Source organism: Eschscholzia californica, unplaced genomic scaffold (genome assembly GCF_041429995.1).
Source record: "Eschscholzia californica isolate CP2 unplaced genomic scaffold, dmEscCali1.0.p SCAF_3, whole genome shotgun sequence".
In the NCBI taxonomy this organism is placed as follows: Eukaryota; Viridiplantae; Streptophyta; class Magnoliopsida; order Ranunculales; family Papaveraceae; genus Eschscholzia; species Eschscholzia californica.
Genome location: NW_028238420.1, coordinates 34,890,645 through 34,908,945, shown reverse-complemented (window position 1 = coordinate 34,908,945; position 18,301 = coordinate 34,890,645). Strand labels below are relative to the sequence as shown.

General features: G+C 37.6%; 1 pseudogene across 1 annotated transcript; it reads right to left on the bottom strand.

The window, feature by feature from the left end:
* Positions 1-13,370: 13,370 nt before the first annotated feature.
* LOC147549791 (L-ascorbate oxidase homolog pseudogene) lies at positions 13,371-15,532 on the bottom strand (annotated as a pseudogene). The gene has a single exon (XR_015237050.1). The product of XR_015237050.1 is annotated as an L-ascorbate oxidase homolog pseudogene (transcript).
* Positions 15,533-18,301: the final 2,769 nt, after the last annotated feature.

Genomic DNA, 18,301 nt, shown 5'->3' with positions numbered 1-18,301 from the left:
GAAGTTCTTCATCTCCTTTTACAGTGTTGAAGGAGAAACATGGTGATGACACCTCAACAAATGAGGTGTCCCAGAAGCTCATGGTGTCCTCTTGAGAAATGGACACTTCAAAAGATAAGAAACTTGTCACCTAAGTTAGGTGTCTCACTAACCATGGGTGTCTCATGTTGTTTGACACCTCACATAGATAGTTGACACCACAAACTTGTTAATGCCACCTCAAGTTTGTTGATGCCACCTCAAGCTTCAAACAAAGTATCTTTACATTCCTAACAGTTAGATATGAAGGGTACTTGTAACATAGAATTGTCATGGATTGTCCTTCAAGAAAAGAATATGTGACGGGTCTAAATTCCAGATGATAGGTAAGTAAGTGCGCAAGAAAAAAAACCAAACGCATTAGAATCCTTGTATCACCCTAACCCAAAAGATCTAATCTTCTTTATGGTTCTTCTTGATTCGCCTTTGTTGCCTGGATCTCCATCCTCGAACCTCTTGAATTCTCCCACTAGAACTAGGATCTCCATCCTTTATCTTTTCAATAGACACTTGACCCTAAACTCTGTTACTAGATTTAATGATATGTAGATCTTATATACTTGAAATTAAAATTACAAATCGACACCCATTCGTGCTCAAAACAAGAAGTAAAATTACAAAGGCACTCATCCGTACTCAAAACAATTATACAAAATTTCTATGGTCATACTAGTTTTCGCATTCATAAACATCCGCGTATAACCACAATATGACATTCATAATATCAAAGTAAATATTTAACTTGGATCCGTCTCTAAGACCTAGAATCGGGGTTCGCTATGTTCCCCGAATATGTGGAGGAGTTTCTTCATGTCTATCATGTCCTTTCCAGTATCCGCCTTTATAACCTCCTTTTACGGTGCGACGTTTAACGGAACCAAAGTCGGACATTCCTTACATAAGATGAGTGGAGCACTCATGTTTTGAGGAATCTCTCCAATTTTGTCAATGAGAAGCGTTTGACGTTCATCACGAGTGATGTACTTCTCATTTGAGGCTTACCCAGTGTATAATCCTTATTACACACCGACGTAGTCGAGTGGAATATTCCTATTCCTATAGCCCTTGAAACTGCGCTTCTCATCGACCTCACGTGCTAGTCTTCCTTAGTTGTTGTTGTCCATGCAACGACCTGGACTAATATTCCAAGTTCACTTAATAGGATTTCATTCATCAGATCACGTATCTGACACACCTATTCGGAATGTTTTATTATTCGTGGACTGTCGTTTAAATACTAAACCAAATTTAGACGACTACGAAATAACTAATTTATTTCCGATAACGAGAGTTTGTAAATTTGAGTCTCTTCCGTAAAACTCCTTTTACCCACTCAATTTTACTTGTCAAGGTTTATTCAAAATTTACCTTATGCCTTAGACTTATTTATGATTCTTTTACTTTGTCTTAGGTGACAGTTTAGTTTGACTACGGATGTAGTTAGTTTAAATTTTGCTAATTATCAATTAATTTGAAGATCGCTCTCTTCAACCTTGATAATTTCTAGTAATCTTTACTAGTATTAAGGCTTTATTTCTTTTGTAGAATTTGCAATAGTTCCCGGCTAGAAACGTTCTCAACCTACTTTCCTTCCATGTCTGGAAGTTTGCTACGATGACTTGTTCAACTTTAGTACTACTTCATCCTACAGCCTTCTAGGATGCTCTTAAGTAGTGTTTCAGATTCTTCAATCCGAAATCGGATATTGACATCAGTGCTCTGGATGTCTAAATGCTAATCATGTCCTACAAGACCGACTTTATGTTTTGTACATAAATGTCTCTCTCATGCGTGCTTCCTCATCGGTGTCTTTTAGACTCCGAGTCTTGCAACGCTCTTTGTCATGAGTTTTTGGGTCGAAATTCTTATATACTTTTCCGAGTCTTAGACCTTTCGAATTTGGACTTCAAGAATCTTTGGCGTACCAAGGATTCTTAATCCTATCATCTAATCGATCTATGCTTATAGACCTTTGATGCCCAAAATGACATTTTATCCTTTTGTGTGTGGTCCTTTATTGAGTCAGTTCCTGACTGTTTTAAGAATATTTATATGTTGTTCTCAATCTCTTGTACGGATCTGGAAAGTTTGTTACTCCCACTTACCTTCTTGAAATTTCGTGATTCAAGATTTCTTCATTCCTCAGGAGCCAAACTACTTTGATTGCCTCTATGAATCGAAGATTCCAACTCTTGCGTGCTTCAATCCTTTGATGGATTCCTGAAGCATGTGTATGAACATAATTGGACTTAGAAGAATCTTATTCGTCTTGTCTAGTTTTGGGAAACATTAAGGTTTCCATCCTTCTCAATTTTCTTATCATGGAAAACTAATTTAAGTCTTCCGTTGACTAAATTATCAAGCTTCATGGCTTGATGAGATATGGATTCCATACTTTTTGGCTTCTGGCCAAAAGCTAAAGTCGGTTTCCGTCTCTGCGCAGGTTTTTTATCTCTTCAGAGAGAACTTAATCTTCTGAGTTCTTTAGATGAACTTTTGACCTTAAGGGCTTTTGAGCAACAATTTGGATTACTTTCAACTACTTGAGAGTTTTCGTGAGGAACCGCGGTTACCTGTCTTTAACAGTTTTGTTTCTCTTGGTCAAACTTTAATCGGCCTGTACAATTCGCATGATTGTTCCTCATGACTTTTCTCATGGTCGAATTAAATCGACTTGTACTTTTCTCCCACTTATTCTTGTAATAATTAGTAACTTGTTACGCTAACTACTACAAGAATACCATCATGAGCAACAAACACTTTGTTCTCTAATCGGTTGTGGAAAAACCCAAATTTCTAAAGAAATTGCGTCAGACTTTTAGCTAATTTTAGTATCTTTGTAAAACACTTTTACACAGGCTTAGCTTTAGAAGGAGTATGTTAAGTGCGAAAACAATCGTTTCTATAATATATCCCAAAATATTCGGAAGACTGGCTTAAACCCATCATTGATCGAATCATGCATAGCATCGTTCGATTACTACCACTGAATCCACCATTCCTCAGATGTGTTCCATGAAGTGAGTTTGGGAAACTCCTTTGATGGTTATCAAGTGTTTGACTCACGTTTTCACCACTCCAAATCTAATCGGGTGGCTTAAACTCTCTTGCCAAAGTGATTATTTACTTCGATTTGTACTTTGTTTGAACCTTTCAAACATTTCGACTTACACTTGATGACTTGTACGTTTCCGTACTTCATTAGGTTTGTTAGAGTACGCATTGAAGTAGCTCTCGTTAGCTTCTTGCAAGTAAGCTTATAGGTCTGCATAACCAAGTATGAGTCCTAATAGATTATTAGTCTCTATGCCTTTTTGAAAGGGTGACTTTGTCAATTGGTCCTGAAGACCTAAGCGACAATGCTGAAGTTAACGAGTTTGAATCTCTTGATTTCAGATATTATCAATGTTAACCTTCAGTTAAGCCACCACTGGTTTAAAACAAAATAATTACTCTTAAGTTCTAGATCAGTGTCTAAAAGAAGACTTCGATCCCTTTCAGCATCCTTAGCAATACAGCTTCTGCTCCCTCTTGGATCTTTACTTCTTTTATCAAGTATATAATTCCTTTGAGCTCCCACTGAGCCGCACATCTGGTTTTAAATACTCGATGAAGGATTTTTGCGATACTTGCTTAACTTTGTTAACAAAGATGCTATAACCGAAATTCATAATTCTGTTCCTTTTGTCTTCCAGATGCTAAGGGTAGTTTCCTCTTAAATGGTCTAGCCATTATTTGGAAACATTCACAGTAATGAGGAACATTCTTGACCATGTACTCGGCAATTGCTTGCCTTTTCTTTGATCAAATGTTTTTCTCACTTGACTGACCCTTTGCCTTTTTGAATCTCAAGAACTCTTTCTTAGACTCGTTGTTCCCATATGTTCTGCTTAGTTAATGTAACAATTTGAGTGACTCATCTGAGGTCTTATCTATCTTTGTTCAACCGACATTGAACTGGGTGATAGATATATTATGTTGTCTTTTCTTAGGATGACTTTCAGATTGCCTTGGAGGTCTTGTACCTCTCCGTTTATGACTTCTGCAGGAACTTCTTCCTCAGTTTGTCTTAATGGTCGTGCTAGCATCCATTACTCTTTCAAAGAGAATGTTATAGGATTGCTTGCAAATGGCTTTTGACCTTCTCTGGTATGAGTCAACATTGGGATTGGTTATTCTAGTATGCTTTCCTTATGAATCTGAGAATCATTCTCGGATTCATTCTTCCATTCGAGGAAGTTGATCATCACCTCCTTTAGGTGTGATTCAATGTTGAACTTGTTTCCTTGTGTCATAAAAGAATTGCAAAGTTTAAACTCGTTATTGTTTTTGGAAAAATTTAGTTTTCCCACATTATTAAATATAAAACCGTCCCCGGTTGAATAACGTGATTCCACGATCCCAGTTCTTCGGAGTAAAGCGGACTAGGGCCCTGCCCTCGACTCCGTTGTTCCAGGTGAGCGAATTACTTCACTGATCATACCCTTATGACTCTCGGTTGATAGATTTCATTCATGAATGACTAATCTATCCTTTTGCCTCGAGTATCCAAAACTCTTTTGCTGATCTCGTTGAGTGGAACCATTTAGACATGTAGGCCTCTGCCATAGGCCTACCCGCGTTGTCCAGAGGTAGAGATGGTACTCTGCGAAGGCCGACCACCATCACGAACAAGGACGCAACGAGTGTCTTAATCTGGGTAGGCACTTCAGTCAAAATTACTTTTGGGGACTTTTACGCTAGTCTGGCGTGTGTTATACTGAACTACTTAGCCTAACTAACATCCACGACATAAAGCGTAATAAAAAAGTAAATGCGCGCGAGAAAGTAAATCAAGCAGACATGGATCCTAGTATGGCCCCTAACCTAGAAGATCTAATCTCCTTTGGCTTCTTCTTGTTTCATCTTTGGTTCGCCTTAGATCGCCATCTTTGAACCTCCATTGATTTCTCCCACTCGCCTTTGGATCTCATCCTCGAGCTTCTTCAATAGACTCATAGACCCTAAACTCTAATTACAAGACTCTAACGATCGTATAAACTTGAAATTAAAATTAATTTCAAATTTGCACCCATACGTGCTTAAAACAAGAATAAAATAAACAATATCTATGGCCATACTAGTTTCCCACATTTACATCACAAGCATTCATATAATATACAAAAGGCTAAGAATTATATATGCATGATAATCCGGGAGATACTTTTGCCGACATCCCATGTCACATTACGTACCTTAAGTCTAAATTCAAAAAATTCGACTAATGGTGCGTTCCGGTTTTATCTTTTATGATTATTTAAAATCAATCTTGAGGAAAACTCTGTTTTGGATTTTTGAAAGCCCGGGTCAATTTCGGAAAAAATTGGTTTGATTCTTAATGATTTTCCAAATCAATTTTAAGAAAAACCCGTTTCGGGCCTTCCGATGGCCCGGAAATTTCGGTAAAATTTGGATGGAACCGAGAGAAAATTTTGACTTTCATCGAAAAACTCCTACTCGGATCAAAACCCGTAAAATCTCGGCCCGTGGACCTAGGTCAAGCTCGAAATGGCCCGAGACAATCCTTGGTCAAGGCCCAAGACCCTAAAGTCAAGGACCAACAAGGTGGTCCGGGCCAAAGAGGCCTAAGATGCATCTTGGTACGGCCTAAGCATGGTTCGGCCCTAGGCTAATAGCTTGGGTCGTGCTATGAACGGTTTGGCCTAGACCGGATGCATCTAAGCCCATACTAGATGCGTTTTGGTCTTGGCCAGGGATAGGACGTGTCCTGGCCCTAGGCCAGGACGCTGGTCTTTGGTCCAGACGCGTCTGGCCCATGGTCGAGGTGTCCTAGGCCATCTCCGTCCAAGACCGAGATGCCTAGGACAGCCCAGACGCGTCTGGAGAAGTCCCATGCGTCTCGGATCAAGTCCGAGACGCCCTCGGGTCGACCTGGGAAGCGTCCTTGAGACCCGAGACGCGACCCAGACTGCCCTGGTCGCGTCCTGGTCGAATCCTATGCGCAACCTGGTCGCGTCTGGCCGGCTGGGCCAGATTTTGGCAACTTCCTATTTTTTTTCTTTTGGCTATTCTCAATAGCTCTTATTCCCTTCTTTTAAAAACTTCCAAAAGACTCAAATTTGATTTTCAAAACTTCTAAAGTCATAAAATCACAACTTTTTGAACTTTTGAGGAAACTTCTAAAAAAATCCAATTTGTGATTCTCAACGACTTCTAAAATCACGAAAATCACAACTTTTGAAACTTTTAGAACACTTCTAAAATTCCAAACTTTTGATTATCATCTAATTAACCAAATCAGTGAAAATCAAAGCTTTTGAAAACACTTTTCAATACCGAAATCCATCAAAATCGAATCTTTTGAAAACACTTTTCAATCATCAATCTTGAAAATCAATTTGAAATTTTTAAATCACATTCAAAACATTCAAATTGAATGTCTAAAATACTTTTAGACCAGACTATCAAGCTAATCTATCATGGATTAGTCCGAAACTTAGCAAAAATTAGTTATTTGCAAGAGCCTCTGGCGCCACTGTTGGAAATTGGTGGTGTCTACTAATGTCGTTTAGTGGAATCTCAGACATCACATGTCTAACATTAGTATTCCAGGATCACATGCATAAACTAATGATTAACTAAGAGTCTAGAAGATTACCTTAATCGCTAGTTTTCCCTCGAACTTTTCCAATCGCTTTAGAAGACCAAGAGCTCCAATTGTCGCTCCTCTACTTGGGACACCGAATGGTCTACTTAATCTTCCCACCTTGAAAGCTATCTAGAATTCCAATGGTAGTTTGATAAGAAGAACACTTCTTCTTGAATGACAAGTTGATAGCTTTTGGGAATTAGCTCGCTTTCTCCTCTCTACTTGATGTTGTAGAGTAAGAAAGCTATTAGAGAAATTCTACACCTTATTCACTGCCCTAAGGGTCATTATATAGAACCCTAATAAGAATCCTACTCAAATTTGGTTTCCTAAAAGACCCTTTTGAATAAGATTAAGGAAATAGTCGAAAATAGATACTAGTTGCTATTTTCTCAATTCCTTGATGAGGGGACGTCTAAACCAGGCCAAAATTGGCATATCTAACCTTCCTTATTAGGGGAAGCGACCCTCCATATTTCAGCCCAATCCGAGCCCAAAAAGTCCCTCTTTGGCCCTAGGCCCAAAACCCCTCTTTTGGGTCATGTGTGCTATTTTTGCCTAAACTTGTTTTAGACTATGAGACATATTTATGGGGCTCTCCCATGATTATATATCTCACTCCCACTAGTCATATCATCCGATTAAATAGCCATTCTTATGTGTAACCCATTGTAGGATCCGGTCGAAGTTAGCCGCGAATTACTTCGTAATTCGACGATCGTAGTTGGTTTCTAGCTAAACTGTTTGCATTGCATCTTTGGTCGCATTGCATCTTTGGTCGAAGGACATCTCCTTCATTGTTCTCCAACAAATTTTTACTACATTGGGAGAGATATCCGTTGGCTTTGAATCTGTCGTAGTGAATAGCCATTGGGTTTGCAAAGACTTTGTGAACATATGTCTTCAATTGAGTGTTATGAGTTGTAAACCGGTACGCTAACTATCACACAACTAGTTCCTTACTTTCTTTAGTTCTGGATTGTGTTTATTTCGATCTTGAACATTCTCAGATATTCGTGTGTGTGTGTTAGAGAATTCGGCCATTACGACCTTCTCTTAGAACCGACCACAGTTCACACACATATAGGTAATTTCTTAACGGTATCCTATAATACCATATTTTAGAAGAAATTCTAAAATTTAGGAAATACTAAAAGTCGCATGTTTATCCTTTCTATCGGCAGAAAACATTAATTAATCCTAGGAATGGGTAAGGGATATTTCTCTTTCAGTGTTACTATCGAGTCAGTATATAACTTCAGTTTTACGTTGAACCTAGCCAGTTATCTAGGTTGGGTTCTCGTTATGACTTTACTCATTTTCATTAGGTAGTAGCACATCCCCTCGATGGTGCAATTGCTTTACGGTACTATGTCTCCTTCTGAGAGTAATTGTTTTACAGTATTATGTTGACGTTTTATATGACGAGACTTACCATTATACATTTTACTATGAGTCTTCGCAATTGCTGCTTGATTATCACAGTGTATACTAATTGCAGACACAAGCTTAGGCCAAATGGGAATATCTTTGAGGATGTTTCGCAGCCACTTTACCTCTTTCCATGCCTCATCCAAAGCAATGAATTCAGATTCCATTGTAGATCGAGCTATGCATGCCTGCTTTGAAGATTTCCACGATATGGCACTCCACTTTGTGTAAACACATATCCACTAGTTAACTTAGTATCATCTGTATATGAATCCAATTTGCATCGGCGTGCCCTTCTAGTACTTCAGGATATTTAGTGTAATTCAGTCCACATTCCTTTGTTTTTCTCAAATATCTTAGAGCTCTAGTGATGGCATTCCAGTGTTGATTGATGGATTGATTGTATATCTTCTCAGTTTGCTAACCAAGTAAGCTTTGTCTAGTCGAGTGCATTTTATTAGATACATTAAACTTCCGATAATTCTAGAGTACTCTACTTGTCTGACTCATTGACCTGTATTCTTCAGTAAGTGAAAGCTTGGGTATATCGGTGTACTCGCAATTGTTTGGTCAGTGTTGCAGAATTTTTCTGATATCTTCTCAACATAGTGAGACTGTGATGCACTTATTCCCATATCAATTGTAGAAATTTTTATGCCAAAAATGACTTATGCTCTGCTAAAATCTTTCATACCAAAATTTTTAGACAACATCTTCTTAATTTTGTTTATGATATATAAATTATTTCTTATAATTAACTTATCATCTACATATAGACATTGGATAACACATTTGTTTGTTATGGTCTTAGTATAGACGCATTTATCGCATTATGAATCTATTTGATATCAATATATTATCAAGTTTTATATGCCACTGTTTCGGAGCCTGCTTTAGCCCGTAAAATGATTTTACTAACTTGCAGACTTTTTTTTCTTGGCCCGGAACGAGAGACCCTTCTGGTTGACTCATGTACTCCTATATTTCTTTTTCTAATTTCCCATTCAAGATGGCACTTTTACATCCATCTGGTGTACTTCCAAATTATGTATGGATATTATTGATAGTAATAACCAATAGAAGTGATTCGAGTTACATGAGAGTAAGTGTCGAAGTAATCTAGACCTTCTCGTTGTCTGAATTCTTTTGCTACAAGTTTAGCCTTCTACTTGTCGATTGATCCATATGTTTTCATTTTCTTTTTGAAAATCCATTTGTAACCTGGAGACTTGCAACCATGTGGGAGTTCTAGTAGTTCTCAAGTATGGTTATTCATGAGGATGCAATCTCACCGTTCACAGCTTTTTTTTCCAGAAAGAAGCTTCCAAACTTATCATAGCTTCAGCAAATGATTATGGATAATTTTTCAGTAGATATCTTAAAAATCAGGATCAAAGGTTTTTGCTACCTTTGTCCGTTTACTTTTCCGAGGTTCCTCAATTTCTAACTCGGCTTTACTCATCTTAAGGGTTTATTTTTCTAACTCAGGTTCATCTCTCTTAGATGTTTCTGCCACTTCAACGTTTTCTTTTTTAACGATGAGTCACGTGAAATTGATTTGTGAGGAAACATATTTTCAAAAAGTCCAGCCTCTCTGAATTCCAAGATGGTATCTACTTGTATATCCGGAATCTAGCTCGGATTTGTGTACCAAAAATCTATTTGCACTGTTATTTATGGCACACCCTATAAAAATATAACCTACAATTTTGGGTCCTATCTTGACTCTTTTAGGAGGAGGGGCCATCATCTTGGCTAGACACCCCCACACTTTGATGTATTTAGAAGACGGTGGTCTGCCTTTCCACATCTCATATGGTATTTTTCCTGTCGCATTATGAGGTAATTTATTCAAGATGTAATTTGCTGAAAGAATATCTTCCCTCCGCAAGTTTTGGGGTAGTCCATAACTTATTAGCATAACATTCATCATCTCTTTTAACGTCTGATCTTTACGTTCGGCTATACCATTTTGTTAGAGTGAGTAAGGGGCAGTAGTCTTATGAATAATACCACTTTTGACACAAATTTCAACAAATTGTGGCTCGTATTCGCCACTTCCATCGCTTCTTATAAAGTTCAAATTTATTTATTTCCCCGTCTTTACTTCTTAACTAGTAAACATGACAATACCTAGTACTGTCATTGATGAAGGTCATGGGGTACATTTTTCCTCCTCTTGTCTGAACCATTTTTAAGTCACATAGATCAATATGTATAATTCTAATGATCCTGTTATTCGTTCAATTGAGTGGCCAGTTTCTTAGATAATTTGGACTTTATACATACATGAAATTTTGTTTTAGAGTCTACAGCAACTTCTAAAATCAAGTCCATGTGCATTAACTTCCTCAAAGAGTTATAATGAACATGACCTAACCTTTAATGGCAAACTTTACATGAGTCAACAGTATAAGCAAAATTATTCTCTTTATTAATATTCTTAGAAGTTACAGTCATAACGTTTAATATAAATAACCCCTTACCCCAAGTACAATATTCATTTTCTACATACATTTCATTCTTAGCCAATACAAACTTATCAGAAACAAAAACAAGATCAAAATTGTTCTTGCTAAGTACAGAGCCAGAACAAGATTCTTTTGAACACCGAGGGCATGCAGTACATTGTTCAAAGTTACTTCTTTTCTAGGAGTAAATTTCATAATAACCTTTCCTTTTCCCAAAGCCTTGGATGTGGTGTCATTTCCTATAAATAAAGTTATGGGTTTTTTGAGCTTAACCCCTCAAAACTAATTAGTAATTGAGTTTACCCCCTTCAATAATTAGTAATTGAGCTTACCCCCTTGAATTGTGTATTTTTAGCAAAACTACTAAGGACATGTTTGGCATGAGATGATAAAATCACAAATTACAACCAAAGTCAGTCTTTACTAATCTTATTACCGACCAAATCAAACAATAAAAGTAAGGTGGAACAACTACGAGGAGTCATATTGAATGATAATTGTTCTTGGTAGTCACATTTATTTTATGTACGCCAAACACAACCTTTGTGTTTTTGTCAAAAATAGTAAATCTAAGGGGGTAAACTCAATTACTCATTATTGAGGGGGGTAAACTCAATTACCAATTAGTGATGAGGGGGTAAGTTCAAAAAACCCTAAAGTTATTTCCTCTATTTATATTCCGGTATAGCTAGAGAAAAAGCTTTTATCGGCACAAGTGTGTCGTCTTGCTAATGCATGAACCCACCATTTCATGGGATTCCCAGCCAGATTCACTTCAGGAATCGTAGAACATGAGTTTAATTTCTGAAATTTTTCATAGATATCATCTAGTCTCGAAACCATGGCACATAGGTTAAGGGGTTCATTCTCTTCTACTATGGAGGTCTGGTTCTTTGACTGTTTCTTTCCTTTCCCCTTCTTTACTTGTTGCCCTTGCGTTTTTAGAACGACAATCATTTGCAAGATGACTTTTCTTGTCGCACGTGTAGCACTCACTTTCAAATTTTTGTTTCATAGACTTACCTGTGGATGCTTCTCGACCCAAACGTTCTACGAATGATTTGAGTGTTGAGCCACCGTCAATCATATTCAATTTAGAATCAGAAGGTTTTTCTTTCTTCTTTTCTGCATTTCCACTGTCTTCTTCAACTCTGAGTTTCAGAATTAATTCTTCAAGGGACTTGTCTTTATTCTTATGACTAATAAATTTTGAAGTTCTTCCATCCAGAGGTAATTTTGCAATCATAGTCCTGACTGGAAGGCTTCGTGTGTTACCCTACTTTCTGCTTTAAGTTCGTGTAATATGAGTTGAAATTCCTAAACTTGTAACATTACTGAGTTTATATCAGTCATTTTAAATTCAAGGAATCTTCCTACTATAATTTTTTTTACTCATGTTGTTTCGGTTTTTGTATTTATTTCCAAGAGTTTCCCATAGTTTTTTGTATCAATAACATAAATAGACATTATAAATTCCACTATCTAGGGAATTAAGGATATAGTTTTTGCACAAGAAATCTCAATGTTTCCATGTTTTTATTGCTAAAACTTGTTGGACATCACCATCTTCATTCAACACTGGTTTGCTTTCTGTTAAATATTTGACCAACCCAAGGGTAGTCAGATGAAATAGCATTTTCTATTGCTAGCTTTTAAAGCCAATCTCGAAAATCTTCTCGAGTTTTTCAGCGTAAGTGGATGGACCAACTGGCTTTATTCCAGAATCAGTAGCGCTTGCCATTTTTTCGGAAAAAAAAACATAATACAGCTTTAATAAGTATACAACTTCAATTCTAGTCTTAAGATTCTTGTGATTTTATACTGGTTTGTCGTCATGTTTTTTTACACAACGATAATTTCCTTCTGAAACTAATTAGAGATAAACAGATTGGATTTTAAAGTAAAAAATCCTTCATGTAAAACAAATTCTTTGTACTCCGTTATAAATTTAAGATACAAATTATATTACAAAAATAATAGGAATAGAGGGTAAAGAACAGGAAACAATTTAATTAGAACCGATGCGAGTGAATTCTTTCCTTAATAATTCGCATTGTTTATTGTGTCAACAATATAGGCGATTTGTCTCCCAGGATACAACAGGTTACCATTTCGGACCGGAGGTACTTGGATCTTAAAATCTTTCGAACGTCAGGAAGTATTGAAGAAATTTTGAATGCCTTAAATTCTGTCAATTCAAATTAAGTTTTTAAATCTGATTTCATGGGTTAAAAAATTATCTTCTTGGGATCGGTCAGAATGATGAGACTGGTACGATGAATCTCGGTTTTGCTCCTCTTGATCTGGGGGCGAAACCAGCAAAGAACTCGAAAACCTCTTTGTCGCTCAAGTCGTCTGAACACCCATTCGCCCAAGAACGTGCAAAGTGCAGGTGCCTCTAAAGCGCCCAATGCATCCTAAATGCCTATTCGCCCAGGCCGTGTGCGTGTGCGTGCGCGCAAGCCACGCAAAGCATTGGATTATTGTTTCATGCATGCACTAGTATGAGAGAGCAAGTTTTATAAACCCTTCACTTTCCTCTTAATTATCTGATGTGGGAAATTCAAGCCCTCGACAAGAAGAACGCAACGGTACGTTCATTGAATTGTTTCGACCTTCAAAACCTTGTCAAAAGGGTAAAAAACGCTCTTGCCGATGTATTGATTCCAACATTTATCATTATAACCGAATGGCACTTGACATAATAAACCAAAAATTATTCATAACCTTAACATTTGATTTACAGACGAATTGAACAAAACTAGAAAAACAGAGGTACATTTTTGAAACTTTAAATTTTGTAACTTAATTAATTCCAATAATAAATACAATATCATCAAGTGGGTTAATACAATGTAAGAAATAATAAATTGAATAGAAATGAATGGTAAATTAACGTCTCCTACAAAGACATTATGTATTTGCTTAGGTTTCACTGCATATGTACCTCTCCTTTTTTTACATTTCTTCCTTCTTCTCTCACCTGGTCAAGCATCACTTCTGATCACTCCTTGTATCAAATTCTACGTCATCACTTCTAATCGATTTATCATCACCCCACTCTCCCACTTTAAAGACAAGATCAAGTTGATATGAAGACCGAAGATTTGTCGAAAAACAATACTTAGATGGTGTAAGGAGGTGGTTTAGGCAAGTCCTTGACAACACCACAAAGTTCCACGTTGTCGGGAACGTTGTATTCATCTCTGAGTGATCGAGCTGGTGAGAGAACACTGAAATACATTTGCTGTCCCAAGTAGTTCCTTTCCCAAAGAGTGGACCTAAGGTTCCACATTCCAGCATTGTCGAAAGTGAGCATTATAGCTGCCCAACAACCTGGGTAGACCTGAATTGAGTGCCTGCTCACAGCATCAAGCAAGTTGTAGTTCTTCCTCTTCTCTGGTGTCCATTGCCCAGCTTCAATAGCGACTGCGAAGAACGAGTACCCATCCAAATGCCATGACTGGATGGACTTTTCATTGTTTTGAAATATGATCTCGACAAAGTCACGGAATGTAGCATTAAGAACATTGGGTGCTACGGTGATCTTTGTTTCGCTCTCTGGTGTGGGATCGTCGGAGATAAGATTGTATTTGAATACCTTGTCGGGGACTTCGTAGTATTCAGCAAGCTTGAGAGGGGTTTCTGGGTTAGTGTGAGAGACACCATTAATGGCGTAACGGAGCTTACCATCAACAGTGGCGGCAGAGTTAACGATCTTAATGGTACGGGTAATGTTGATACCGCCGTAATGGTAGGAACCTTGTGGGTTGGGCCTAGCAGCACTGGCTGTAAGGTTCCATCGGAAGGAACGGAACTGATTGAGAGAGAATAGGATGCCTGTGGGTGCCTCAGGAAGCTCGGGAGAGGCAGGAGTTTTGCTGTTCTCGTAACGAATAAATCCCGTAGCGGAAAGGACGTCCTTGATAAATCTGGTAGAGGCCACCATGTAGTAATCTTTTGGTTCTTGGTCAGCTGTGACTAGAACAGATAAGCATTGCCCAACATGAATGTCAAGAGACTTGTAGTCATTCTGAACAACATGAGATCCATCCATCTCAACCAACTTCATGGTGTGCCCTTGGATTCTAAAGTTCAAAGAAGTCTTGATTCCAACATTACAAATCCTGTACCTGTAGGTCTTGCCAGCCTTCATGGTGAATAGAGGTTCATCCTTGTCGGCTCCCTTGCCAGACTTACCGTTCATGAGAACACCGTCGGGCCTCTTAATGGTCTTTCCGCTGTCCAAAGTCTTCTTGAGATCGGTATGGCTACTAGTATACCAATCACCAATGAGGACGGTGTAATCGTCTTCTGGGTCGGCGAAAGGGACGGGGATTAGAAGACGACTATTGACACGAAGACCACCAAAACCACCAACAGCCCTTTGCATTCCAAGGCTAGGGTAGTAAATGTAGCTACCAATTTGATCCTTCACTTGGAAATGGTAGGTAAAGTTCTTGCCGGGAAGGATAGGACAGTTGGTTCCTGGCATACCATCTTGCCATGAATTCTTTCGGTGTTGAACACCGTTCCATGTGAAAAGGAAAGGCTCGTCGAGGTTGTTGAAGACATTAATAACGATGTTGTTGTTGGTGGTGGAATTGATATTAGGGCCGGGGAATTGGTTGTTGATGAGAATGGCTTGTTGAGAGACCCCAAGAGGAGAGATGGTGCCATAGCTTACATTCCATGTGAAGAAGAGATATGGGTCTTCAGCTTGAACCACAACTATTGATAATACACTCAAGAAGAAGAATACAAGAAACGTTTCTATAGATAAGGCTTTCATCTCTCCCTCTCTTTTTTTTTTTCTCTTTTCACAATCTCTGTTTTATTTTATTTTTGTTTTGAAATTCCTTCAAGTTCTTCTCAGTTTTATATCATATGAAGAGTTTGTTAGAGAATAGAGAGATAGAAAGAGCCGTCCGAACGCGTAAACAGTGGCAGCCCTTCTGTTGGGATGGGTACCAGGTTGTCTCTTTTTCTCTCTCCGTGTTTTTCTCTCTCTAAGTTTCTTTCTCTCTCTAACTACAATTGCCGTTCTAGACTAATTCAACGTGCTTGATTTGGACAAGTTTTGAATTCTATGGTGTCTTCCCGGTTCTTTCGTTTCTAGTTCTCTATCATTTTTCATTATTAAAATTGTCTATTCTATTATTGGTTGGCGTTTTATTAAGGAAGTCAAATAGGATCTTTTTTTTTTTTTTTTTTTTTTTGATGAAAGTAGGCATATGCCTATAATTTATTTATTAAATCAAAATATTGGCTTTATCCGTCGCCAATGGACTTACAATACAATTAGGGGTATTAGGAACCTCCCAAATCTGAGTTACATTCTCATTAAGAGCAAACTTAGCTAATAAGTGAGCAACTTCATTAATCTTGCGCGGACAATATTGAAATTGAACGTTTTCAAAAATTGCAATTTCGGATTGTATTGCCGATACTACATTCCTGATTCTCCACGGGGGGTCTTCATCTGATTTTGAACAAGCTTCAGTCACAACCATTGCATCACCTTCGATAACACAATTCCAACTATGTAATGATTTCGCTCGAGCAATGGCTAGTTTAGCCGCCATTGCTTCAGCTACTAAAGCGTTCGGAACTGTGATGATCTCTGTGCAGGCTGTAACAAAGTTTCCCTCATAGTCTCTACAAACTACTGCAATTGCCGCAACCCCTTCCTTAAACGCCGCATCAAAGTTGAATTTCATTGATTCTAAAGGAGGGGGAACCCACTTCACCAATTTCACATGGTCAGATATTCTCACCTCGATTTCATGATTAGGCTCTGAAAGTGTATATTCTCTTAACAGGTTCAAAGCTTGAGTGACAATTGAATTTATGCACGGAGTCGTACCCTCGAACACTTTCTTATTACGAGCTTTCCACAAAAACCAACTCGTATAAACTCTCAAGTGTATAGTAGTCTCATCCTCATCTCCCAACAACCAACTTACCAAACTAGTCTGAAAAGTTTCAACACCATCTAGCCGAATCAACAAAGGTCGACTACTCCAAACTTCTCTAGCAATTCTACACTTGCGGAACAAGTGATCAATATCTTCGTCTTCTTCATCACATAATGGACATAGCTTGGATACTACGTGATTGAATCTTAGTGCTCTCTTCTTAGTAGGTAATGCATTATGGAGGAGTCTCCATAAAAAGAACTTCACTCTTGGCATTATATTTAGTTTCTTCCAAAACTGGTTCCAAGTGATACTCGATGGCAGTTCCGTATTATGTGAAGATGAAGGATTCGCTGTCTCGATTCTTTTATAAAGAGATTTAGTGGAGAAATTACCTTTCACCGTATGAATCCAGAATAATTTATCGGTTACACATCTTCCATTTAATGGTATTTGTAATATAGCACGAGCCGAAAGTTCATCGAATATATTCTCTATTAATTCCTTCTTCCAAGAACTTGAGGCATCAATTAAGTCCCTCACCAAGAATAAATTTGGGAGATCCATGTCTTGAGGCATCAAAAAAGTCAAATAGGATCTATGTTTTTTTAGTGGGGCTTTCCGAATAAAAAAAACATTTTCGGGATATAAAAGACTTCGTCAATCAAGATTGACTTAGGAGACATTTATTTTTTGGTCCACAAATTTACTAAGTTGTCACTTTCCCCTGATCTTCATCTTTACCTCAACTCCACCACTTTCGGCCACCATTACTACCGGAAGAGCCCACATAGGGGTCCATGGGGGCCCGTGCCACCACGACCCTAATGTGACTCGTATATGTTAAATTGCACTTATCACTATATTATGTATATGTAGTTCCACATTTTAAACAAAATTTTTCTCTAGCTAAAGTGGTGAAACGCTTGGATTACATTGTGGAGGTCTTGGGATAGACCCACACACAACACCTTTTTTTCTTGAATTTCCACTACTTACACATTTTTCGTAGAATGTCTATTATTTACGTTAGTTGAAAGTATTGTTTGGTTTAAGATGACTGCTTATTGACAATATTTTATAAAGTGCATGTTTGGTCTAAAATTAGTTCTTATTAATTGAACTAATTCAATTTTGGCCTCCTCGAAGTGACCAACTTAATAAAACGACTTCGTAAAGATGATGAATTTTCTAAATAACTCCCTTAATTTTGATTTTGTCAGATTTTTCAGTGACTTCTATTTTGGACTTCAAGATTGTTTTTTTACACGTTTGTTATAGTAAACATGCTATTAGAAAGAAAAGTTTATCTTTATTTTTTTCCATTATGATCACTTGCTCTTCATCATCTCCACCATCGTTTTCTTAATCTTCACTACTATCTCTTCATCCCTTCCTTTATTTTTTATTTTAATATTTTTTTGGAATTCAGTTGGGGGAAAGATCCCCAAACCATATCGATGAGAAAATTATTACTTGTTGTACATCAAAATTACCATGAAATATCTAAACTATAAATAAAATTTTGTTTTTTAATTTTAGCCTGATCGTATACTATAGAATTCTTTCACTAACAAAAAAAAAGTTCCCCCACTCATAAAATTTTCTGGCCTCGCCACTGATTACTACCAACATTTTCATCTTTTTCCTCTACCTCTCTCTATCCCTTCTTCATCTTCTTCTTTCTACTCCTTCTATCTTCCTCTTTTACTCTTCTTTTCCCTCTCTCTTTCTCTCTAAAAGCTAATCTTCTTCAACTTAGGTTGAAGATGGTGAAGGAAGAGGTTGATGTT